General features: G+C 43.8%; 1 pseudogene; it reads left to right on the plus strand.

Annotated features, from left to right (window-relative positions):
* The first annotated feature begins 479 nt into the window (after positions 1 to 479).
* Positions 480 to 22805, plus strand: LOC129393973 (cysteine--tRNA ligase, cytoplasmic-like; annotated as a pseudogene).
* Positions 22806 to 27373: the final 4568 nt, after the last annotated feature.

Genomic DNA, 27373 nt, shown 5'->3' on the forward strand with positions numbered 1-27373 from the left:
ACAATTCAGTGTGTTGAGTACTAGATCAGAGCAATCAAGATGCAGAAGACAGAGGACAGAACTCGTGGTGACAGGTCATCTGAGTTCCTAAAGTGAAAGCAGTTTTCTAACTGAGAAGAGGGAGAACGGCACTGCAGTCAGAGGAAGAGCATGTGCAAAGTGAGAGAAAGGAGGCAGCTGGCATGTGGGGAGAATCCCAAAGGGCTTTGAGTTTCTGAAGCCAACAAGAAGGCTGGCGAGAGGACAGTCAGCAAAGGGCCTTATACTCAGGCTATTTACTTGGAATGTACTTTTTATGCAGTGGAAAACCTCAGAAGGTTTTAAAGCATCAGAATGACCAGATGAAATTTGAAACATTTTTTAATAGTGCACACACAATATTTCTCTCTCTCTCTTTGTGTGTGTGTGTGTGTAAGAGAAAGGGAAGGAAAGTGGTGTGTTATATATACAGAGATTCAAAATAAAATATGTTTCTCACTATGGGTTGCAATCAACAAACTTTGAAAGCCACTGGTCTAGAACTTGATAATGGTGCAAAGCAGAGAGTAATTGCCTACAGGATTTCCAGGAGAGAGGATTTAACCCATGTGTGGCTGCCAGGGATGGCTTCCCAGAGGACAGTCGGCCATGGGAACTGGACCTTAAAAGAGGAAAGGGTGTAGGGGAGGGGAGAGGGAAAAGCATGAGGGAAAGGCATGGCAGAGGGGCCCTAAGAAGTGGCTCCCAAAGCAGTACTGCTGGATTCCTCCTTAGCAAGAGCCCTGCCTAACAGCCTCAAGATGATTATCTTGAGATAATAGTTCTGTCTCAACACAGAGATAATAGTTCTGTCTCAACACAGAAAAGCATCTACTGACAGCTTATCTTTTCCCCCAGCACTTAGTACAACCTATCTGCCACATAGCTCATGTCACTTTTGACCTTCTGCACCAGGGCACCAAGTTCATTGTCCAAACAGCTGACTTGACTAACAAACAAGGGACATTTTCCATTTTCATAAAGACTACCAAGAAAGACAGAATGGAATGAGCTGAGATTTGGGTTGAAGTTCTTGCTCAGAAGCTCATTCATCCAGTTGTTGCTAAACTAATTCTAAACCCCACTTTTGCCCATCATAAAATGGGTTAATCAGAACTTCCCAGCCTTCCTCCCAAACTTGCAAGCATTAAATTCAATGAGATCTTGGGTGCATCCTAAGTCACAAGGACTGCCAACTGGTTACCTTTCCCATTGGCCAGAAGGCCCAGTTAATGTTGGAGCTCCCAAAGAATAGGCACACTTTGGCAACCTTGTCATTGCAGTAGCAAAGAAAAGTTATTATTTTATCAGCTGGTACCAGAGTTCCTTTTAGGGAAGGAAGTGTCTTTGTTTGGGGAAATACCTTGATAGGCCCCTTGGGGGTAAAAGGTGAGGCCCTGAAGACATGAGTTGGGAGGAAAAAACAAAGATAGCCAAATAGCTCTGCCTAAGAAATGAACAGGAATTTGAGGATAAGGAAGAACAAAGGAGGGAGGAAAAAAGAAAGCTAAGCAATGTGGTTAGAAACTAAAGCCCTAGTAGGTGGGAAACTGGGGAAGCTCTTAGAAAGATATAAGTCTATATTTTAAATTTTCTGGACTGCCGTTTTGCAATCCAACTCTTCTCTCCAATGTAATCCATTCCCCAAATCTCCAATAAATGTCTATGACACAAGCTGCCCCATGGAAGCAGGGTAGGCAGGCATCAAGAAAGAAAGGGCTATGTTCAACTTTTGGGGCAATTCTGGGATAGAGGTTTGGCCACAAGACAGCAAAGAAGAAATTTAGAGCCAGAGATGACACTGAGGATCCTAAGCCCAGGGAATTCACAGAAATCTTGCAGAAGGCATGGGGTTTCCCCTAGATTGTGGGATGGGGTTCAAACCAATTTCATGTGGAGTTGAGGTGTTAGAATTACATCAGTAGATACCTGAAACCATTGGCTTCCAATTTTTGTCTATTATGAGGGTAAACATTTTCTCCAGGCTTCTCTCTGGCTAAAGTCAATATTATTTGGCTATTATTGGTTGAACTTCAGTCATAACTTAATAATCAACCAGACAAGAGAGGGTACCTCAGCTTCTTCTCTTTTCTGACTGCATTCTGACCAGACTACACTCTGGGTAGTGCTTACCTAATGCAAACAGGTAATTTCTTTATGACAATAATCAATTGCAACTGCATGCTATTTAAAGCTTCTTCACCACCTTATCTCATCAGATACTGGATCTTCAAAATAACCCTACAAAGCAGGAAAGGCGTGGATTCCCCAAGTTAGCAATGAGGAAGCTAAGGCCCAAAGAATCAAACAACTAAATGTGGATTGGGCATGAGATTCAATCTCTGATCTCAAGGAATGCTGGAGAGACAAGATAGAAATCCATGAAAAGACAACAGCATTAAAGAAGTAGAAATAAATATAAAAACAAATGTCTTAAGGTAGAGCACAAGTCATTGCTGGAAGAGTGATAGAGCTCACAGGGCATCCAAAATCAAAGGTAGACCAGTTCTACCTTCTCACAGCCCCACCCATTTCTTTCCATCTTCATGACCATCTCCAAGGCCATCATTGTCTCCACCCAGATTACCACAACAGCTTCCTGGCCAGCCTCTCAGGCTCCAGCTTTGTCCCTTTAATTAGTTCTTTTTTTTTTTTTTTTTTTTTTTGAGACCTCGCTTTGTCACCCAGGCTAGAGTGCAGTGGCGCGATCCTGGCTCACTGCAACCTCTGTCTCCCCGGTTCAAGCAATTCTCCTGCCTCAGCCTCCCAACTAGCTGGGATTACAGACGCCTAGCACCATGCCTGGCTAATTTTTGTATTTTTAGTAGAGACAGGGTTTCACCATGTTGGCCAGGCTAGTCTCAAACTCCTGACCTCAAATGATCCATCTGTCTCGGCCTCCCAAAATGTTGGGATTACAGACATGAGACACTGCACCCAGCCCCTTTCATCACAAAGACACAAAAGTGATCGTTATGATATGCAAATCAAATCACAGTCACTCCCCTACTTAAATCCTTGGTGGTTCCCCATTACCCTAATGGAAAGTAGAATTTTTTTTTTTTTTGAGATTTTTTAACTTCTTTCTGTTTTGGCCTGGTCCTCTAATCTCTGAGACCTCATCTCTTGCCATTTGCTGCCTGAAACTCTCTGCTCCTTATAGACTGTGGTAATAATACAATAAATACTTGGCCTTTGTTTCTGGTTCTCGGCTCAGAGCTCCTAAAATGCTGGGAATTTCCTGAAAGATAGGAATATCTTTTGTAATTTATTAGGAGCCCCTTTCCATCATACTTGAGTTTATGCTAATGAGGTGAGTTAGGGTAGCGTCTCAGGATGGGACTGGCACCAGAAAGACCAAGTAATAAGAGGATGGAAACTTGGCTAGGTGCAGTGGCTCACACCTGTAATCCTAACACTTTGGGAGGCTGAGGTGGACAGATCACTTGAGCCCAGCGGTTCGAGACAAGTCTGTGCAACATGGCGAAAACCCATCTCTGCAGAAGAATACAAAAATTAGGCTGCATGTGGTGGCTCACGCCTGTAATCCCAGCACTTTGGGAGGCTGAGGCAGGCAGATCATGAGGTCAGGAGTTCGAGACCATCCTGGCTAATATGGTGAAACCCCGTCTCTACTAAAAATACAAAAAATTAGCCGGGCAAGGTGGCGGGCGCCTGTAGTCCCAGCTACTCAGGAGGCTGAGGCAGGAGAATGGCATGAACCCGGGAAGTGGAGCTTGCAGTGTGCCGAGATCATGCCACTGCACTCCAGCCTGGGTGACGGGGGGAGACTCATCTCAAAAAAAAAAAAGAATACAAAAATTAATCGGGCGTGCTGGTGCACACCTGTAGTCCTAGCTATTTGGGAGGCTGAGAGATGAGAAGATAGCTTGAGCCCAGGAGGTCAAGGCTGCAGTGAGCTGTGATCGTCCAGCCTGGCAACAGAGTATGACCCTGTAAAAGAGGATGGAAACTTTTCATTGGAATAACATACAAGAAAAAAAAAAGAGGATGGAAACTTTCAGCCCCACCCATTGACCTCGAAGTTGGGGAGGGGGGACTGGAGATAGAGCTATATGAAACTTTTGATACTATTTTTATTTTATTTATCTATTTTTTTTTTGAGACAGAGTCTCACTCTGTTGCCCAGGCTGGAGTGCAGTGGTGTAACCTTGGTTCACTGCAACCTCCGCCTCCTGGGTTCAAGCAATTCTCCCACATCAGCTTCTGTAATAGCTGGGATTACAGGCACGCACCACCACACCCGGCTAATTTTTGAATTTTTACTAGAGACAGGGTTTCACTGTGTTAGCCAGGCTGGTCTTGAACGCCTAACTTTAAGTGAACTGCACACCTGGACCTCCCAAAGTGCTGTGATTACAGGTGTGAGCCACCACGCCCAGCCTTAATTTTTTTTAGAGACAGGGCCTCACTCTGTCACCCAGGCTGTAGTGCAGTGGCATGATCATAGCTCACTCTTAGCCTCGTTGAACTCTGGGACTCAAGAGATCCTCCCACCTCAGCCTCCTGAGTACCTGGAACTACAGTTATGTGCCACCACACTCGGCTAATATTTTTACATTTATTTATTTATTTATTTATTTATTTATTTATTTTTGTGATGGAGTTTCGCTCTTGTTGCCCAGGCTGGAGTGCAATGGCATGATCTCAGCTCACCACAACCTCCACCTCTGGGATTCAAGTGATTCTCCTGCCTCCACCTCCCAAGTAGCTGGGATTACGGTCACCCGCCACCATGCCCAGCTAATTTTTTGTATTTTTCTCCATGTTGGTCAGGCTGGTCTCGAACTCCCTACCTTAGGTAATCAAACCACCTCAGCCTCCCAAAATGCTGGGATTACAGGCGTGAGCCACCGCACCCGGCCTACTTTTATTTTTTTATAGAGATAGGGTCTCACTGTGTTGCCCAGGTTGGTCTTGAACTCCTTGCCTCAAGTGAACCTCCCACCTTGGCCTCATAAAGTGCTGGGATTACAAGCATGAGCCACTGCTCTATACACCTTTTTATTTTTTTGAGATGAAGTCTCGCTCTGTCACCCAGGCTGGAGTACAGTGGCACGATCTCAGCTCACTGCAACATCCACCTCCTGGGCTCAAGAGTTTCTAATGCCTCAGCCTCTCAAGTAGCTGGGATTATGGGCGTCCGCCATCATGCCTGGCTAATTTTTGTATTTTTAGTAGACACAAGGTTTTGCCATGTTGGCCAGGCTGGTCTTGAACTACTGACCTCAAGTGATCTGCTTGCCTCGGCCTCCCAAAGTGCTGGGATTACAGGTGTGAACCACCTCTCCCGGCCTCTATATAACTTTTGAACAGAAAGTTTCTGAGAGCTTCTGAGTTGGTGAATGCACCCCAACTACCAAGGGCCAGAAGCTCCTGCACTCAGGACCCTTGCAGACCTGGCCTATGTACCTTCTCATCTGGCTGTTCATTTGTATGCTTTAGGATATCCTTTATAACAAACACTTACTTAAAACTGTAAGTAAAGTGCCTTTCTGAGTTCTGCAAGCCATTCTAGCAAATTAACAAACCTGAAGAGGGGTTCATGGGAAGCCCTGATTTACAGCCAGTTGGTCAGAAGTACAGGTGGTCTGAGACTTGGGACTGGCGTCTGAAGTGGGGGCAGTCTTATGCAACTGAGCCTTTAAGCTGTGGGGTCCACACTAATTCTGGGTAGTTAGTATCAGAATTGAATTGAATTGCTAGGTACCCAGCTGGTGTCGGGGAATTGGTTGATGTCAAAAAACATCCCAGACAGACCTACTTTTTGTTTCGGTTTGCTTTTCTGATTTCCTGAGCTATGTCCAGGGACTGTCTTGCCTCCTGGTCTTCGTACAGCACATTCCTTCTGCATGGATCACCTGCCTACTCTCTTGGTCTGGCAAATTTCGTCTTATCTTTCAGGTCTCAGGTTCAATGCCACCTCCCAAGAAACATCCTTTACATCACTAGAATAGGTCAGAACCTACACCTCAGTAATCCCATAGCATCCTCGGTTTCCCCATCCCAACACTCATCACATTTCACCATTGTTACTGATATAATCATCTGTATTCCCCAAGAGTGAAGGCAGCTCTGTAAGCCATTGAGAGATGGACCATGTCTGTCCTGTTCTCCATTGTATCCAGCATCTGGCACAGTGCCTAGTAGGTCATAGGCACTCAGTAAGTATGTACTGAGTTCAGAATGAATGAATAAATGAATGTCGTAGGAATTCAGAAGAAACAAGAGATTAGTATAGACTGAGGAAAGAGGTAGGCTAGGACTTGAATAACGAGTAGAGGAGCTTCCACCATCACCTAATACATTAGGGACAAACCATGGCTTCCTACCTCCAACCCAGGAGGCAACTACAAAAACAGAAAGAGCATTGAACTACGAGACTGAAGAACAGGCTCCGGTCCTGCCTCTGTGCCTCAGTGTGTAACTTTGAACATATCATTCAACTTCTGAGCCTGAGTTTCCTCGTCTGTAAAATGAAGCCGCTATAGCCCACCTAGAGGGGTTTCTCTGAGGTTTGGTGAGGTCCTGAATGTAGTAGACCCCTGCACAAAGTAGACCTGACCAGATGTGTGTGGATTTATTTTCAGCCACATAGCCTCTGTCTCTAAGATTTCCCAAAGCACTGGCTGAAAGCCCACCTGAGAAAAGCCTGCATCTGTCAATCCAGCTTCCTGGACCTGAGCACACTCATTCTGCCCAGGCTGTTGCGCCATCTTGCCCCTCTTCCCCAACACCAGCACACAGCACCAAAAGCCTTCCTCACACCCAAGAGAACCACGCTCTGAGGACTACCACCTGCAAGAGCCGAAGACTTGAAGGCATTTACCTCCCACAAGGTGGTAATGTACTTTCCTCTATCAATTTCTGAGTAAAGAATATTTTCAGGGCCGGGCGCAGTGGTTCACGCTTATAATCCCAGCACTTTGGGAGTCCAATGTGGGCAGATCACCTGAGGTCAGGAGTTTGAGACCAGCTTGGTCAACATGGTAAAACCCCACCTCTACTAAAAATACAAAAATTAGCCAGGTGTGGTGGTGGTCACCTGTAATCTCAGCTACTTGGGAGGCTGAGGCAGGAGAATCGCTTGAACCTGGGAGGTACAGGTTGCAGTGAGTCGAGATCATGCCACTGCACTCCAGCCTAGGCGACAGAGCGAGACTCTGTCTCAAAAAAAAAAAAAAAAAAAAAGGAAAGAAAAGAAAAAGAAAAAGAATATTTTCAAAATTAAATTCTCCAGATTTTTTACTCTCCACTTTAATTCCTGGTGTCAGACAGCAGGACCCCCACGTTCCCCTGGCAACAGAGTTTATTAGGCACCCACAGTGCCAGGGCTGTGCTGGCACCCCAACTTCTCATGGAGATTACAAACTAGCTGGTGGGGGGGGTGTGGCAGGCCCCCAACAATGCCCATGCACTTATCCCTGAAACCTGTGAATTTATCTGTTACACGGCAAAAAGGGTCTTTGTGGATATAATTGAGGTTTTGAACCTTAAAATAGAGCCATGTCCTGCTTTGCTCAGGTGGGGTCAATCTGGGGTCAATCAGATCACATGAGCCCTTAAAAGCAGAGAACTTTGTGTAGCTGGAATCAGAGACTCAAGTCAGCGGGTGGGTGAGGTGGCTCACACCTATAATCCCAGCACTTTGGGAGGCCAAGGTAGGTGGATCACTTGAGGCCAGGAGTTTGAGACCAGCCTGCCCAACATGGCAAAACCCCGTCTCTACCAAAAATACAAAAATTAGCCAGGCGTAGTGGCACATGCCTGTAGTTTCAGCTACTCAGGAGGCTGAGTTGAAGCAGGAGAATCGCCTGAACCCAGGAGGCAGAGATTGCAGTGAGCTAATATAGTGCCACTGCACTCCAGCCTGGGTAACAGAGTGAGACTCCATCTCAACAAAAAAAAAAAAAAAAAAAGAAGAAGAAGAAAAAGGAGGTGGAGGAGGAGGAGGAGGAAACCAGAGATTCAGAGCATGAGGGGTACTCAACTCACTATTGCTGGGATGGGTGGGGACATGAAAACTGTGAGAAAGAATGAAGGCAGCCTCTAGGAGTAAAGATACCCCCAGCTGACCACCAGGGAGGAAACAGGATCCTCAGTCCTACAACCACAAGAAACTGAGTTCTACCAACCCGAATGAGCTTGGAAAAAGCCTAGTCCTGCTGACACTTTGGTTTCAGCCTTATGAGAACCCTAAACAGAAAACCCAGCCTAGCTTCCCTAGGTACAGGTTGAACCTGGGAGGTACATGTTTCAGTGAGTCGAGATCATGCCACTGCACTCCAGCCTGGGTGACAGAGCGAGACTCTGTCTCAAAAAAAAAAAAAAAAAAAAAAAGAAAAGAAAAGAAAAAGAAAAAGAATATTTTCAAATTTAAATTCTCCAGAATTTTTACTCTCCACTTTAATTCCTGGTGTCAGACAGCAGGACCCCCAAGTTCCCCTGGCAACAGAGTTTATTGACCCATAGAGCTGCCCCATAGAGCTGTTAGATAATAACTGGGTGTTGTTTTATGAAACTATATTTGTGGTAACTTGTTACTACAGCCATAGAAAACTAATACGGTGGCTCATGCCTGGAATACCAACATATTGGGAGGCTGAGGCAGGAGGATTGCTTGAGCCCAGGAGCTCGAGACCAGCCTGGGCAACATGGTGAGACCCCAATCTCTATTTTAAATAAATAAATAAATAAATAAAACTAATACAGGGAGATAGGGCCTGTCTTTGGGGGGGTCCCTTGACCAAGAGCTTAGTCCTAAACTACCTCAGCTATAAATTGCTCTACCTCTAAGCATGTCTGGTGGGTTTGGAGTGGGGGTGGGGGCTAGGCCAGAGACAGAAAGACTAAAGGAGGGAGAGTCATTTTCCATGAAGGTCAGAAAAGCTTCTCTCAGAAGAGACATACACCCTACAAGGCTGTTCCAAGGACCCAGCCCTGAGGGTGAGGAGCAGCAGGAGAGCCCCTCGTGTGTAGAGATGGTTTTGACCCTATGAGGGCACAGGATGAAGGCCCTCCCCAGGGAATATGTGACCGCTGGCTTTAGGCCCACAGGACAAGTGAGGGACAGAAACCGACTGAGGAAGGGTCAGGTGGACTAATTGGGAATCACATGTCAGACCCCTTGGGGATTCCCTAAGCTGTTTGGGAGGGATTTGAGAGGCTCTAAGATTCCTACAATTCCATGGAAGAGGCTGAGTCAGAGAAACACTGTTTTATTCATGCTCTTTATGATGTAATTATATTCTGTTCCCCAAGCTAGTATGGCTTGGAGAAACGGAGTGTCCAAGACCTACTAATCCCCAAAGGCAAAATAAAAAGTTTTTAAAAGTCAGAAATGGCCAGGCACGGTGGCTCATGCCTGTAATCCCAGCACTTTGGGAGGCCGAGGCAGGTGGATCACCTGAAGTCAGGAGTTCGAGGCCAGCCTGGCCAACATGGTGAAACCCAGTCTCTACTAAAAATACAAAAATTAGCCAGGCATGGTAGTGGGCACCTGTAATCCTAGCTACTCAGGAGGCTGAGATGAGAGAATCATTTGAACCCAGGAGGTGGAAGTTGCAGTGAGCCGAGATTGCGCCATTGCACAATGCACTCCAGCCTGGGCAACAAGAGCGAAACTCCAGCTCAAAAAAAAAAAAAAAAGTCAGAATGGAGGCATAGGAAGGGAAATAGAAAGGGGATGGCTTTGAGTCAGACACAGCTGGGTACTAACCCTTCCTCCAGCGGCTTGCACAGGTTTCTTTAGCTTTCTGAGATTTAGTTTCAAACCCAAAAAATACAGAGATGATAAAAAGGACCTATATCACACAGGGCTATGAAGAAACAGAAGGCAGGTTATTTATTGATCATCACACCACATGAGGAAAAATACATTCCATACTATATTTTCCAATTCAAAAGCCCTGATTTTTCCCACTTTAACATCTTCGAATCATTCAACCATGCAGCAGTCCTGAGATACTTCTATTGCTTGCACTTGCAAAATCAGTGTTACTGGTTAGGAAGAAAATTCCAAAAGCAAAAATGAAGCATCCTATTAAGAAATGCTGGCTGGGCACAGTGGCTCAAGTCTGCAATCCCAGCACTTTGGGAGGTTGAAGTGAGCAGATCACCTGAGGTCAGGAGTTCAAGACCAGCCTGGCCAACATGGTGAAACCCCATCTCCACTAAAAATACAAAAAAAAAAAAAATTAGCCAGGTGTAGTGGCACACGCCTGTAATCCCAGCTACTCGGGAGGCTGAGGGGGGAGAATCGCTTGAACCTGGGAGGCAGAGGTTGCAGGAAGCCAAATCACGCCACTGTGCTCCAGCCTGGGCAACAGAGCGAGACTCAGTCTTAAAAAAAAAAAAAATGAAATGCTGCCTCTTCAACCTCTTGCTAACACTGAGTACAATCTTGTGTCAAAAACCACAGACATCAATGATGCTGAGCCATGGTGATGCAGAAGAGCCAGAATCTAATTGTGGAGAAGTCTTAGGAGTGTCATAACCAATTTATTTTGCCTATATTTGTTGTTTATGTGCACACAAGAGAGACATAGGATAAAAGAAAATCTGTCTAAATAAGTCTAAAAGAGCCCTTCAATAAGTACAAAAACTTCTTTAAAATTTCAAGTGATAAAAAGATGCTGAGAAAATACAGGCATTATTTATTATGCCCAGCTGACTTCCAGGAAAATCAAGGTCTAGGGAATATTCAAAGTGTGGCCAAGGCCTTACAGCAACAAACAGCTGAACTGAGAAATGAAGCAAATGGTCTCAGGCCTACCACAGAGGCCAGTTTGGTGTGGCTGGCATCTATCAGCTGTGTCCTAAATTCTTCACAAGGAGCCTGAGAAATGTGACCTTAGCCCACCAGAGGTATTACACTTCAGTTTTGTCCGCTGAGAGTATGCGTTTGCACATACACACAACATTCAAAGCAGACGAATTGGTTGAGAAATGTAAAAACACTAGGAAGAACAACATTCCGAGGAAAATAATAAAGCCACTTGCATTTGTCCCTCAAGGGCAAAGGTTGAGCAGATATGTTTGCAGGCCCTTATAAAAGATTGGGGTTTCCTAAGCCCAGGGTTCATTGGCTGGAATGCAAATTCACTGTATGCATAGCATCCACTGACTACTGTGGTATGAGTTGTAAGGTTCTTTGTCTTTGACCCAGGATGCACAAGTTCAGAGTCTTTCTTTTTTTTTTCTTTACTTTTTATACCATCAATAGAGGCAGACAAAAAAAATCTTGAGTCTTCTACTAGCATCAAATTGTGGCAGGCTAATTTGTATGCTTGCAAGTACAGTATTACCTCAGAACCTTCATGGTTCTTGTTAACTACGTGAAGTTTTCTTTTTGTTTGTTTATTTCTTTTTTTTTTTTTTTTCTGAGACAGAGTCTCACTCTGTCGCCTAGGCTGGAACGCAGTGGCACAATCTCGGCTCATTGCAACTTCCACCTCCTGGGTTCAAGTGATTCTCGTGTCTCAGCCTCCCAAGGAGCTGGGATTACAGGCGTGCACCACCACGCCCAGCTAGTTTTTGTATTTTTAGTAGAGATTGGGTTTCGCCATGTTGACCAGGCTAGTCTCAAAATCCTGACCTCAAGTGATCCGCCTGCCTCGGCCTTCCAAAGTGTGGAATTACAGGTGTGAGCCACTACACCTGGCCTATGTAAAGTTTGATACCATTATTTGGAGTTAGACTGTGATAATTTAAAGATGTATATGGTAAACTCTACAGCAATCATTCAAAAGTAAAATATAGATAGGGCTAATAAGCCAAAAGCAGGGATAAAATAAAATCATTAAAGTATTTTATGAATTAAAAAGGAAGTCAAAAAAAGGAAAAAGGGACAAAGAATAGTAGGGACAAATAGAAAACAAATAGCAAAATGGTGTATTTAAATACAACCATATTTATAGTTACATTAAATAAAAGTGGCCTAAACTCTCCAATTAAAAGGCAGAAATGTCAGATTGTATAAAAATCTACCTGAATAAGCTCTAAATATAATGCATAGGTAGGTTAAGAGTAAAAGAATAGAAAAAATATATATGAAGCAAACACTAATCATGAAAAAAGCTGAAATGGATGTATCAATTTGTGCAAAGTGAACTTTAGGAGAAAGGATTATAAGCAGAAATAGTGATATTTTATGATGAGAAATGGGCCATTTCATCAAGAAGACATAACTAAACATGCATACACCAAGTAATAGAGCTTCAAAGTACATGAAAAAAGAACTGACAGACTGAAAGACAAAATAGACAAATCTACAATTTCAGCTGTAGATTTCAACACTTATCTCTTATTAATTGACAGAACAAGGAGATAGAAAACCAATAAGTATATAAAAGATTTAAACAATACTATTAAATAACTTAACCTAATATATAGTTATAAAACACTATACCCAGCACTGGCAGAATACATATCTTGTTCAAGGGTACATAGAACATTCACAAATGTAGACCATATTCTAAGCCATATACAATCTCGATAAACTTATAAGGAATGAAATCGTACAAAATATATTCTCTGAGCATGACAGAAATAAAGAGGAGGGCCAGGTGCGGTGGCTCATGCCTGTAATCCCAGCACTTTGGGAGGCCAAGCCGGGCGGATCACAAGGTCAAGAGTTTGAGACCAGCCTGGCCAACATGGTGAAACCCCATCTCTACTAAGAATACAAAAATTATCTGGGTGTGGTGGTGCATGCCCATAATCCCAGCTACTCGGGAGGCTGAGGTAGGAGAATTACGTGAACCCAGGAGGCAGAGGTTGCAGTGAGCCGAGATCACGCCACTGCACTCACCCTGGGCGACAGAGCAAGACTCTGTCTTGGAAAAATAATTAATTAATTAATTTATTTATTTATTTATTAAAGAGGAAAAAGAAAAATATCTAGATAATCCCTAAATATTGAGAAATTAAACAGTATACTTCCATGTAACCCAAGAGTTAAAGAAGAAATTGCACTGATGGCTGGGCGTGGTGGCTCACGCCTGTAATCCCAGCACTTTGGGAGGCTGAGATGGGTGGATCACCTGAGGTCAGGAGTTCGAGGCCAGCCTGATCAACATAGGGAAACCGTCTCTACTAAAAACACAATAATTAGCCGGCGTGGTGGTACATGCCTGTAATCCCAGCTACTCAGGAGACTGAGGCAGGAGAATCACTTGAATCCGGGAGGTGGAGGTTGCAGTGAGCCAACATGGCGTCACTGTACTCCAGGCTGGATGACAGAGTGAGACTCCATCAAAAAAAAAAAAAAAGAAAGAAAGAAAGAGAGAGAGAGAAAGAAAGAAAGAAAGAAAGAAAAGAAAGAAAGAAAGAGAAAGAAAGAAAGCAATTGCACTGAAAAACCGAAAAATAGAAAATATTTATTACTGAATGAAAATAAAAACACAATAAGCAAAAGTTTATAAGACACATCTAAAACGGTGCTAATAAATTAGAGTAATGTATAGCTTTAATTGGTTACAGTGGATAAGAAGTGCCTAAAAGCAGCGTTATAAGCCTCTATATTAAGAAGCTAGAAAAAAAGAGCAAAATACACCCAAAGTAAATGGGAAGGAAATCATAAAGAGTAGAATTAATGAAATAGAAAATGGACAAAGAGGGCAGGTGCAGTGGCTCTTGCCTGTAATCCTAGTGCTTTGAGAGGCCAAGGCAGGCAGATTGCTTGAGCCCAGGAGTTTGAGACCAGCCTGGGCAACATGGCGAATCCCCTGCCTCTACAAAGAATACAAAAATTAGCCAGTCATGGTGGTGCATACCTGTAATCCCAGCTACCTGGGAGGCTGAGGTGGGAGGATGGCTTGAGCCCAGGAGAGACTGGTGCTACTGCACTTTCAGCCTGGGTAACGACAGACCCTGTATCCAAAAAAAAAAAAAAGAATGGAGAATATTAATCAATTTGGTACAAAACTTGATTTTGATGTTTTTTTTTTTTTTTTTTTTTTTTGAGAGGGAGCCTCCCTCTGTTGCCCAGACTGGAGTGCAGTGGCGTGATCTCGGCTCCCTGCAAGCTCTGCCTTCTGGGTTGATGCCATTCTCCTGCCTCAGCCTCCCTAGTAGCTGAGACTACAGGTGCCCGCCACCACGCCTGGAACAACATTTTTTTTTTTTTGTATTTTTAGTACAGATGGAGTTTCACTGTGTTAGCCAGGATGGTCTCGATCTCCTGACCTCGTGATCCACCTGCCTTGGCCTCCCAAAGTGTTGGGATTACAGGCGTGAGCCACTGAGCCCAACATTTTTTTTTTTTTTTTTTGAGACAGGGTCTTGTTTTTTTTTTTTTTTTTTTTTGCTTTGTTGCCCAGACTGGAGTGCAGTGGCGTGATCATGGCTCACTGCAGCCTCAAACTCCCTGGTTCAAGTGATTCTCCCACCTCAGCCCCTCTATCCCCTCAGTAGCTGGGAATACAAGCATGTGCCACCCACCTGGCTAAGTGTTTTTTGTTGTTATAGAAACAGGGTCTCACTTATGTTGCCCAGGCTGGTCTTGAACTCCTGGCCTGGAAGTGACCCTGCCACCTCAGCCTCCCAAAGTGCTAGGATTACAGGCATGAGCCATTGTGCCCAGCTAAAACTGGATTTTTTTTTTTTTTTTTTGAGACAGAGTCTTGCTCTGTCGCCCAGGCTGGAGTGCAGTGGCGTGATCTCGGCTCACTGCAACCTCTACCTCCTAGGTTCAAGCGATTCTCCTGCCTCAGTCTCCTGAGTAACTGGGGTTACAGGCATGTGCCACCACACCCAGCTAATTTTTGTATTTTTAGTAGAAATGGGGTTCCCCCATGTTGGCCAGGCTGGTCTCAAACTCCTGACCTCAGGTGATCCGCTTGCCTCAGCCTCCCAAAGTGCTGGGATTACAGGCATGAGCCACCACCCCTGGCCTTAAAATTGGACCTTTGAAAAGATGAATAAAATTGATAAACTAGCTCAACTGATCAAGAAAAAAAGACTCAAATTAACAATGAAAGGGAAATTAAAAAGGGGACATTACCACAGATACTTCAGCTGTGAGAAGGATAATAAGGGACTATTATAAACAACTTATGCCCACATATTCTAAAACTTAGATGAAATGGGCAAATTCCTTGAAAGACACAGAGTACAAGTCTTACTGTAAAATAAATAAAAACAGTCCCATATTTACTTGAAACATTAAATTTTTAATTTAAAATCTTTCCTCAAAGAACACACCAGAACATTTGGCTTCACTGGTGAATTCTAGAAAACATTTAAGAAAAAAAAATCTATAAACTTTCTTTAAATTGGGGAAAAAGTAACACTTCTTAAGACATTTTCTAAGTCTAGTATACCCTGATACTTAAACTAAACAAAGGCATTACAAGAAAATAAAATTACATACTAATATACTTCATGGACATAGATGGAAAAAAATTCTAGACAAAATTTTAACAAATTGAATTCAGTGATATATAAAAAGGATAATACATCATGATCAAGTGGGCTTTATTCCAGGAATTCAAGGGTAATTTGATAAAACAGATGATAAAACCCATATAAGCATCTCAATAGATATAGAAAAATCATGTAAGGCTGGGCGTCATGGCTCATGCCTGTAATCCCAGCACTTTGGAAGGCCGAGGCAGGTGGATCACTTGAGGTCAGGAGTTTGAGACCAGCCTGGCCAACATGGCGAAACCCCATCTCTACTAAAAGTACCAAAAAAAAAAAAAATTAGCTGGATGTGGTGGTGCACGCCTGTAATCCCAGCTACTCAGGAGGCTGATGCAGGAGAATCGCATGAACCTGGGAGGCGGAAGCTGCAGTGAACCGAGATTGCGCCACTGTACTCTAGCCTGGGCGGGTGACAGAATGAGGATCTGTCTAAAAACAAACAAACAACAACAACAAAAAAACAGGCGGGGTGCCGTGGCTCACGCCTGTAATCCCACAACTTTGAGAGGCCAAGGTGGGCAAATCACGAGGTCAGGACTTCAAGACCACCCTGGCCAACACGGTGAAACCCCGTCTCTACTAAAAATACAAAAAATTAGCTGGGCATGGTGGCAGGTGCCTGTAATCCCAGCTACTCGGGAGGCTGAGGCAGGAGAATTGCTTGAACCTGGGAGGTATAAGTTGCAGTTAGCCGAGATCACGCCACTGCATTCTAGCCTGGGCGACAGAGCAAGACTGTGTCTCAAAAAAAAAAAACAAAAAAAAAAAACAGAAATATTATGTGACACAACTCAACACTCAGCCAGGCCAGGTGGCTCATAACTGTAATCCCAGCACTTCAGGCAGGAGGATTGCCTGAGCTCAGGAGTTTGTGACCAGCCTGGGCAATAAAGGGAGGCCTCATCTCTACTGAAAAAATAAATCAGCCAGGTGTGGTTGTGTGCACTGTAGTCTCAGCTATTCAAGAGGCTGAGGTGGGAGGATTGCATAAGCCCCAGAGATCAAGGCTGCAGTGAGCTGTGAAGGCACCACTGTACTCCAACCTGAGTGACAGAGCAAGACCCTGTCTCAAACAAGCAAGCAAAAAACCCCCCAAAAATATATATTAACAATTCAACCTCATTCACATTTAAAACTCTTATCACACTAGGTGTAGAAGGGAACTTCCTCACCCAGATAAAAGGCATCTAAAAAGTAACTACACCTCTTATCATACCTAAGGGTGAAAGGTGAATACTTTCTTCTAAGATTGGGAACAAGGGTAAAGATAGCCATTCTCACAACTTCTATTCAGAATTGTACTGGAGGTCCTAGCCTGTGTAATAAATCAAGAAAAAGAAATAAAAGGTAAGCAGATTGAAAAAGAAGAAGGGGAAGTATCTGTCGCCGTGGCTACGGGCCTGGGATTCCCAGCCATGGCCGTTTCCTCTGGGGAGCAGGGTAGAGGCCAGAGAGTACAGCCTCCGTGGTCCTTTCCTACTGGGCCCAGCCAAGCCATGTAAGCTTCACCTTTGCAACAGCCTCACTGGGAGCAAGGACACATTTGTACCTATAGGTGGGAGAAAGGTGACATGGTCCAGGCCAACCATCTAAGATGCATGTCACACAGGGCACGCCAGGTCCTACATCTCTTTCGTTATCTTGAGAAGAGTGTTGAAGGATGACTTCAAATGTGATGTCCTTTATTGCATGAACATTAGGGACATTGGTGATAAGAACTACTTGTTGAGGAGTATAGGGAGAAGTCCCAGGTGGCACAGCTGCTAGGGAATGTTCACACTGCCCTGAAGCCATTTTCAGTAAAATTCAATGAGACCACAGATCCTGATAAAAAGCAGATGCTGTAATGAATTCAGCACACAGTGAAGCTTGCCACAGAACCGCCTGAGAAAGCTGTGTAGTGCAGACTTGCTGGAGAGGAAGTCAACAGCTGTGTGCAAGGATTGTTGGAAGAGGCCAAGGATTTGCTTTCTGAGTTGCTGGATTCCACATTCTGGAGTCAGGTGACTGACAATTTCATTTTCTCCAAACTGCCCAAGTTCTGGGATGGGAAGGTCCACAAATACATGGAAACTCTGAACGTCCTCTCTCTGGATGTTTTAACCAGAGTTAGTGCGTATGTGCCAGAAATTGTGAATTTTGGCTGGGCGCGGTGGCTCACGCCTGTAATCCCAGCACTTTGGGAGGCTGAGACGGGCAGATCACGAGGTCAGGAGATCGAGACCATCCTGGCTAACACAGTGAAACCCCGTCTCTACTAAAAATACAAAAAATTAGCCGGGCGTGGTGGTGGGCGCCTGTAGTCTCAGCTACTCGGGAGGCTGAGGCAGGAGAATGGCGTGAACCCAGGATGCGGAGCCTACAGTGAGCTGAGATCGCACCACTGCACTTCAGCCTGGGCAACAAAGCGAGACTCCATCTCAAACAAAAAAAAAAAAAAGAAAGAAATTGTGAATTTTTTCCATAAGATTGTGGACAATGGTTGCAGCTATGCTTCCAATGGGTCCACTTTGATATAGCAAAGTTTGCTTCTAGTGAGAAACACTGCTATGGGAAGCTGGTGCCCAAAGCTGTTAGGGATCAGAAAGCTCTTCAGGAAAAGGACAGTTAAAAAAAGAAATGAATGAATAAAAGAACAAAAAAGATAAGCTGTGCACTCTCCTAATCGTATACAATCTGGATTGTGTTTACCCTTCATGGTTATGGTGGAATGTGCTGAATCCACCCCTCAGTCACAGGAAAGTGCTTTTTCACCTAAATAAATTTTAGGGGTTGGGCATGGTGGTTCACACCTGTAATCCCAGCACCTTGGGAGGCCAAGGCAGGCAGAGTACATGAGGCCAGGAGTTCGAGACCAGCCTGGCCAACATGGCAAAACCCCATCTCTACTAAAAATACAAAAATTAGCTGGGCGTGGTGCCACATGCCTGTAATCCCAGCTCCTCAGGGGGCTGAGGCCCAAGAATCACTCAAACCCAGGAGGTTGCAGTGAGCTAAGTTTGTACCACTGCACTCTAGACTGGGCAACAGAGCGAGACCCTGTCTTAAAAAGAAAATAAAAGAATTTCTAGGAGTTTTCTATACTAAGACCATGAAATGAGAAGTTTTTTTTTTAATCGATGCATGGTAATTGTACTTATTTTGGGGTGTATACAATATGTAGTAATCAAGTTACAGTGGTTGGATATCCATCACTTCAAATATTTGTCATTTCTTTGTGTTTTGAGTTTTTATTTTTTTTAGAGGCAGGGTCTCATTCAGTCACCCTGGCTGGAGTGCAGTGGTGGGATCTTAGCTCGCTACAGACTCAAACTCCTGGGCACAAGCAATCCTCCCACCTCAACCTTCTGAGTAGCTGGGACTACAGGCTCATGCCACCACGCCTGGCTAATTTTTAAATTTTTTTCTAGAGACAGCGCCTCACTATGTTGCCCAGGCTGGTCTCAAAGTCCTGGCCTCAAGGGATCCCCTTGCCTCAGCCTCCCAAAGTGCTGGGATTATAGGTGTGAGCCACCACACCCAGCCTCTTTAGGCAATTCTGAAGTATAAAACAATTTGTTGATGGCTGTGGTTACCCTTCTCTGTGTTAGAAAAAAAAAGAAAGGAAAAAGGAAAGAAAAAGAAGCAATGCTGTCTTATTTGCAGATAGTAGTAAACATAGGAAGAAAATCTAAGTGAATGTATTAAAAAGCTACTAGAGTTACTGAGCTTAGCAAAATTACAGAATACAAGGTCAATATATAGAGATATCATTTGTTCTTCCTCCCCTCCCCTCCCCTCTCCTCCTCTCCCCTCTCCTCTCCTCCCCTCCCCTCTCCTCCCCTCTTTTTCTTTTTCTTTTTCTTTGAGACGCCCCTCCCCACTTTTTCTTTGTCTTTTTCTTTTTCTTTGAGACAGAGTCTCACTGTCGCCCAGGCTGGAGTGCAATGCCAAGATCTCAGCTCACTGCAACCTCCGCCTTTCAGGTTCAAGCAATTCTCCTGCCTCAGCCTCCCCAGTAGCTGGGATTATAGGTGCACACCACCATGCCCAGCTAATTTTTGTATTTTTAGTAGAGATGGGGTTTCACCATGTTGGCCAGGCTAGTCTGGAACCACTGGGCTCAAGTGATCCACCCACCTCGGGCCTCCCAAAGTGCTGAGATTATAGGCGTGAGCCACCACACCCAGCCAGTACTTTTTAAAATGCCGCAAATAATTAGAAAAAGAAATTAAGAATCAATACTGGCCAGGCCCATTGGCTCACGCCTGTAATCCCAGCACTTTGGGAGGCCGAGGTGGATCGCCTGAGGTCAGGAGTTCGAGACCAGCCATGGTCAACATGGTGAAACTCCGTCTCTACTAAAAATACAAAAAATTAGCCAGACATGGTCGTGGGCGCCTGTAATCCCAGCTACTTGGGAGGCTGAGGCAGGGGAACCACTTGAACCCGAGAGGCAGAGGTTGCAGTGAGCCGAGATCACGCCATTGCACTCCAGCCTGGGGCAGAGGTTGCAGTGAGCTGAGATCGCGCCGTTGCACTCCAGCCTGGGCAACAAGAGCAAAACTCCATCTCGAAAAAAAGAAAAAAAAAAAAATGTGACTGAGCAGTTACTTTAATGCACTGCTGGTGGGAGTATAAATTGCTACAATCAGTTACAAAATAATTAGTCATTTTCATGTAAAGGCCAACATTTCCAAACTCTAGGCAGTGGTTCTTGTACTTTGGTGTGATTCAGAATCGCCTATGAAAATTGGTTAAAAACAGAAATAGGCCCAGGTTCTGGGCCACTTCAGTGAGCTCTTTGTATTCCCTATTGGCCTTCCAGGTGATTCTGATAGACAGAAAAGTTTTGTGGGGTTTTTTTGTTTGTTTTTTTTTGAGATGGAGCCTCACTCTGTCGCCCAGGCTAGTGGTCCGCCCGCCTCAGCCTCCCAAAGTGCTGGGATTACAGCCGTGAGCCACCGCGCCTAGGCGTCAAAGTTTGAGAACTGCCATTGTAGACCCATTCCTCATTGTATGACCTGCCAAAACTCTTGCACATATGCACCAGGAAGCATGTACAAGATTGTTCATTGAAGCAATGTTTCTAATTTTAAAAAACACGGAAGCAACTTAAATGTTCATCGACCAGAGAATAGATAAATTACAGCAGTGAAAATAAATAATGTACAGCTACATGCAACTTCTTGGAAGAATCATAATGTTGAAGGGTAAAAGAGTGCAGGATAGAATTTTTTTTTTTTTTGGAGACGGAGTCTCTCTCTGTCGTCCAGACTGGAGTGCAGTGGCGCCATCTCGGCTCACTGCCACCTCTGCCTCCTGGGTTCAAACAATTCCAGGATAGAATTTTTATAGAGCTCAAAACCAAGCAACATTAAACAACATACCATTTAGCATACATATAAGAACTATGTATTTTAAAAACAAAGAAAAAACTCAAATATTTAGGATAGTTAGAGGGGGGTAGGAGAAAGGAACAGAAGGGGAACTCAAAGGGAAATAGTTCTTGGTAATGCTCTAAATGTTGACCTGGGTTATAGTTCACTGTGCTACTTATTCTTTATAAATAATATATGAGTTATCTGGCCGGGCATGGTGGCTCACACCTGTAATCCCAGCACTTTGGGAGGCCGAGGCAGGCAGATCACGAGGTCATAAGATCGAGACCATCTTGGCTAACACAGTGAAATCCCATCTCTACTAAAAATACAAAAAATTAGCCAGGCGTGGTGGCGGGCGCCTGTAGTCCCAGCTACTCGGGAAGCTGAGGCAGGAGAATGGCATGAACCCGGGAGGCAGAGCTTGCAGTGAGCAGAGATTGCGCCACTGCACTCCAGCCTGGGGAACAGAGCGAGACTCCATCTCAAAAAAATTAAAAATAAAAAATAAATAAATAAATATAAGAAAATAAAAATAATAAATGTTATCTATAACATACACTATTAAAATTAAATAAGAAAAAAATGCATGAACCATAAGAATAGTGTTATCTGGGAGGAAAGTGTGAGTGATTGTGATTGTGAATTATAAAGAGGCTTCAATTGTATTGGTCAGGCTTTATTTCTTAAGCTGGCTGGTAGATGCACAGGTATTCTCTAATCTGTGTTTTATGCATTTTCTAAATATAGGCTTGGGGAAGCAGGAGAGAGAAAGAGAGAGATGATATATCACTAAAGAACAGGATGGAAGGCTGATTGCCCTTCAACAGGACTAAGCTGAAAACATTTTGTTGGGGTAAAAAGCTGCTTTGCGGTAGTTTTGGGGTTTTTTTCTCTTTTTTGTTTTTTTTTTTTTTGAGACGGAGTCTTGCTCTGTTGCCCAGGCTGGAGTGCAGTGGTGCAATCTTGGCTCACTGCAACCTCCACCTCCCAGGTTCAAGAGATTCTCCTGCCTCAGCCTCCTGAGTAGCTGGGATTACAAGGGCCCACCACTACGCCCGGCTAATTTTTGTATTTTTAGTAGAGACGGGTTTCACCATGTTGGCCAGGCTGGTCTCAAACTCCTGACCTCAAATGATCCACCCGCCTCAGCCTCCCAAAGTGCTGGGATTACAGGAGTGAGGCACCGCACCCGGCTGCAGTAGTCTTAATGATTCATTCTCGTGGCCCCATCAAGAGGCTATCAGAGGTGAAACAACAGAGGAAGCAATAATCAGGAACTAAAGCCACAAGATGACTTCCAAATAACCTGTAGGTGACAAGGACAAAACTGAGTAGGGAAATTGTAGGTTCCCGAGACCGACGAGAAGCTGGACTCCAGGAAGTGATGTTACTGGGAAATTACATATTTATGTAAAGATGCAATCCAGGAAGTCGTGTTTTCGTTCCTGTTTGTAGCAGGGGAGGCAGACATCCTTGATGAGAACCTGCACGGGGAGCTTCCTGAGCAAAGGCGTTGCGGAGCTTTGCAGCAGTATGCCAGGGCTGTGGAGAAAGGAGAAAGAAGACAGGGCAGGATGTCCCACCCGCTGGGGAGGTGGCAAGCCCTGAGGAGTGCCCAATGAGACGCCCCAACTACAAGTATCTTCTTGAGATGACACAAAACCAGAATACAGGCTTCTTCCAAGATCCATGTTTGCCCCTCTTTCATTGTGAGAGAAGAGCAGCTGAAAAGAATAGATGTTTTCGGCCACGTGGGTGACTCACACCTGTAATCCCAGCACATTGGGAGACCGAGGCCGGCAGATTGCTTGAGCTCAGGAGTTCAAGACCAGCCTGGGCAACATGGTGAGATCCCATCTCAAAAAAGAAAAATATTTATATTAAAAGAAAGCAGAATTTTTTTTTAAAAGAATAAATGGTTCGAATAGTTCTATAAAGCAGAAGAAAATCAAGACAATGTCGGCCAGGTGCAGTGGCTCATACCTGTAATCTCAGCATTTTGGGAGGCCAAGGCAGGAGGATCGCTTGAGGCCAGGAGTTTGAGACTACCTTGGGCACCATAGCAAGACCCTGTCTCTACAAAAATAAAAAGACAGTGTTTTGGTTTAGGAAAATAAAGAAAAGGAGAGGAAAAAGGAAAAGAAGCACAACCACCAAGCACCAGTAGTAAATATCTACCAGCGAGGATGAGCACTGCCAGAAAAGGGCTGAAAGAAGATGATAAATTCGATCACTTTTTGCTGTAAAGCCCTGGATATGGCTTAAAACTTAGGGACTCCAACGATGGCCAGAGACTGCAGATTCCTTTGGCCTCTGGACAAATTGAGTTAGGCTCAGGAACCATATCAGCTCAGGAAACCCCTCCCAGGCACCAGTAAGACATCTGGGAAAAGTAATAAATGGGAAGGTGAGTAATAGGATGATAAAACAGGGTCCCCAAGACACAACAAACATCACATTTTAAGATAAACGAGAAAGAAGGCAGAACCAAGAATCTTTTTCCTAAGAAAGATTTCCAAATGGCCCATACTCCAGAAAACTCAGCAAAAGAATGGGAGCAATAATATGCTAAGGTGAAGGAGGAAGGCAGGCTGAATACCTCAGAAATTAGGGAAAGGATGATAAAAAGGAAAAGAAGCTTGGAAAATTAGGATTCCTCAGATAGAAACTTTATCCAGAGTTTGAAACTAGAAGGTGCAACAACTTTGTCCTTAGAGGGTCAGGTGTACTGAAATAGACACTTCCTGCTGACAACTTCAGCAGCACAGAAGTTCTTTATTGGAAGATGAAGCTTTATCCTCTCTCTTCTCAGTTTTCCTGGTAGGAAACTGATTCCTTGAAAATTCCCTTTATATGATTTCAAACAACTTTCTCCAAAGATCAATCCTTCATTTTTCAGTGATTCTCCTCCTTTCTTGAGAACAGTCTCTCTTCCCCAGAAGCAATGGAGTTCTTCGGGTGGGATTCTTCTCATCAGGCCCATCCTTTTCAAACATCCTTTTTTTTTTTTCTTTTTGAGATGGAGTCTCTCTCTCTGTAACCTGGGCTGGAGTGCAGTGGTGCGATCTCTGCTCACTGCAACCTCTGCCTCCCAGGTTCAAGTGATTCTCCAGCCTCAGCCTCCCAGGTAGCTGGGACTACAGGTGGCGCACCACCATGCCTGGCTAATTTTGTATTTTTAGTAGAGATGGAGTTTCACCATGTTGGTCAGGCTGGTCTTGAACTCCTGACCTCTGGTTGCCGTCTGCCTCGGCCTCCCAAAGTGCTGGGATTACAGGTGTGAGCCACCGTGCCTGGCCCAAACATTCTTGATCCATGATTTCTTTAGTTTGAAGTGGCCTTGCAAGTTAAAACTTGAGCTTAGTGTACCTGCCAAAATTTCAAAGATGTTTACTCTTTGACCCAGCAGTGACAATTCTGGGACTTTATCTTGCAGATACACCAGCAGACTTGCAAAATGACATGTCTACAAAGTTATTCGTTGTGGTATTGTTTGTAACAGCAACAGACTGGAAACTAACAGGACACTGGTTAAATAATTTATGGCTCATCCACACAATGGATTACTATATAGCCATTTAAAAAAAAAAAAAAAAAGGAGAAGCTCTCTTTGTACCAATACAGAGCAATATCCAAGATATATTTTTAAGTAAATATAAGAGTGGAGTAGCTAATACTTATATCCCATATTTCATCAATTCTAAGATGTGCATTTTTTTTTACTTTGTAACATACTTGAAACGAGGATGTGTTATAGTCAAAGGCAGGTCATAATTTAATTGTAATGGTTTTTCTTTCTTAGTGCATAAAATAATGATGTGTCTTATAATCCATGGCATCTTGGATCTGATGAAATACAATAGTGCTTACCGTGTGCAAGGCACTGTCCTTTTATATACATATATATATATGATCAGTTCAATCCCACGACAACTCTATGAAGGTAAGTACTATTATTATTATTATCACTATTTGAGACAGAGTTTCGCTCTTGTTGCCCAGGCTGGAGTGCAATGGCATGATCCCGGCTCACCGCAACCTCTGCCTCCAAGGTTCAAGCGATTCTCCTGCCTCAGCTTCCTGAGTAGTGGAGATTACAGGCATATGCCACCATGCCCAACAAATTTTTGTATTTTTAGTAGAGACAGGGATTCACCATGTTGGCCAGGCTGATCTCAAACTCCTGACCTCAGGTGATCCACCTGCCTCAGTGCTAGGATTACAGGTGTGAGCCACCGTGCCCAGCCAGGTAAGTACTATTATAATCTACATTTTACAGGTAAGAAAATGAATTTGGCCTTGGGCAGTCTTGCTCCAGAGCCCACGCTCTTAGATTCATGAAACCACACCTCCCTATGATAACAGTAACACAGACAGAAGGATCCCCATGTGCCAGGCCCTGTCATAAATGCTTCATATATATATTAGCTCATTTAATTCTCAAATAGCCATATGAGAGAGATGCTACTATTATTCTCACAATACGGATGAAGAAATTGAGACCCTGAGAGGTTACGAAACTTGCGTAAAGATACACAGCTAGTGAGTGGAAGATCTGCAGTTTTGACATTGTCAGTCTGGCTTCAGAGTTCACCTTCTAAATGTTCTTTATGCTACTTTTTGTGTGGAAAAAAAAGTAGGGGGGAAGAGAAGTTATAATAATATATTTATATTTGTAAAAGGATCTTGGAATAAAAAGAAAGTGATGCAGGTGTGTCACTTGTACGGAAAGGTAGGGGTGGGAACAGAGGAATTGGGGGATGGGGTGGGAATGAAATGTTTTGTTATACACCTTTTTAATATTATCTGGGTTTTGAGCCATGTAAATGTATTACCTATTTAAAACAAAAGGGAACAAGAATTTTAACTTTGCGGCCGGGCGCGTTGGCTCATGCCTGTAATCCCAGCACTTTGGGAGGCCAAGGCGGGCGGCTCACAAGGTCAGGAGATCAAGACCATCCTGGCTAATATGGTGAAACCCTGTCTTTACTAAAAATACAAAAAATTAGCCAGGCGTGGTGGCGGGCACCTGTAGTCCCAGCTGCTGGGGAAGCTGAGGCAGGAGAATGGCGTGAACCCGGGAGGCGGAGCTTACAGTAAGCCGAGATCGCGCCACTGCACTCCAGCCTGGGTGACAGACTGAGACTCCATCCCCACCACCCCCTCCCCAAAAAAAAGAATTTTAACTTTGCTTCAAATTAATATACCAATGATATGAGAGAAGTGGTCCTAGATATTCAGCTGATGAGGTTTCTGTACCCATTTGTTCTTTCAATATTTTGATATTTACCTTTTAAGCCTTAGAAGTATTTTATTTTATCGTTTTAAAGTAGCAAGGGGTAAGAGATAAAAAATTTTCATTAATCCTGATCACAAATGCCATGATTTCAAGGCTTAAATCCCATTATAGTACCTCATATATAAATCTGCCAGATGAGGCTGACAGAAAGATGACAACAAATTTAAGAATAAAACCATAAAAAGTTTATTATTTGAACACAATGGAATCCAACTAGATATTGATAAAAAAAGAGAGTAAAAATTTCAAACAATTATAAACAAAACAACACATTATTAATCCCTGAGTAAAAAAAAAAGTCTCAAGAGAAATTTAAAAAAATACATAGAGCTGAATGAAAATGAAAATAAAGCATAGGAAAAATTGTGGCCCAGCGTGGTGTCTCACACCTGTAATCCCAGCACTTTGGGAGGTCGGGGCAGGCATATTGCTTGAGTCCAGGAGTTCAAGACCAGCCTGGGCAACACAATGAAACCCTGTCTTGACTAAAAATACAAAAATTAGCCAGGTGTGGTGGCATGTGCCTGTAGTCCCAGCTACCTGGGAGGCTAAGGCGGGAGGATTGCTTGAGCCCAGGAAGTGAGGCTGCAGTGAGCCGAGATCACACCACTGCACTCCAGCCTGGGTGACAAACTGAGACCCTGTCTGAAAGAAAGAAAGAAAGAAAGAGAAAGAAAGAAAGAAAGAAAGAAAGAAAGAAAGAAAGAGAAAGAAAGAGAGAGAAAGAAAGAAAGCAAAGGAAAGAAAGCAAAAGAAAGCAAGAAAGGAAGGAAGGAGAGAGAGAGAGAGAGAAAGAAAGAGAAAGGAAAAGAAAAGAAAAGAGAGAGAGAGAAAGAAAAGGAAAGAAAGAAAGAGGGAGGGAGGGAAGGAAGGAAGGAAAGAAAAAGAAAGAAAGAAAATTTGTGGAAGACAAAGTAGTGCTGAGAGGAAAATTTTAGCACTAAATACATACACTAGAAAAGAGGGTGAGATCCCATCTCTATAAGAAAGAAAAATACATAAATATTCCAAAAAAAAAAAAAAAAGGCCAGCTATGGTGCCTCACACCTGTGATCTCAGCACTTTGAGGCCGAGGCAGGAGGATTGCCTGAGCCCAGGAGTTCGAGACCAGCCTGGGCAACATGGTGAGACCCGCCCCCCCACCGCCCCCTACATCTCTAAAAAAAAGAAAATAAATAAATATTAAAGAAAAGAGGGAAAGCCCCAAACCAACAGTCTAAGCTCTCACCTCAAGAACCCAGAAAAA

The sequence above is a fragment of the Pan paniscus genome, chromosome 16 (assembly GCF_029289425.2).
Source record: "Pan paniscus chromosome 16, NHGRI_mPanPan1-v2.0_pri, whole genome shotgun sequence".
NCBI lineage: Eukaryota > Metazoa > Chordata > Mammalia > Primates > Hominidae > Pan > Pan paniscus.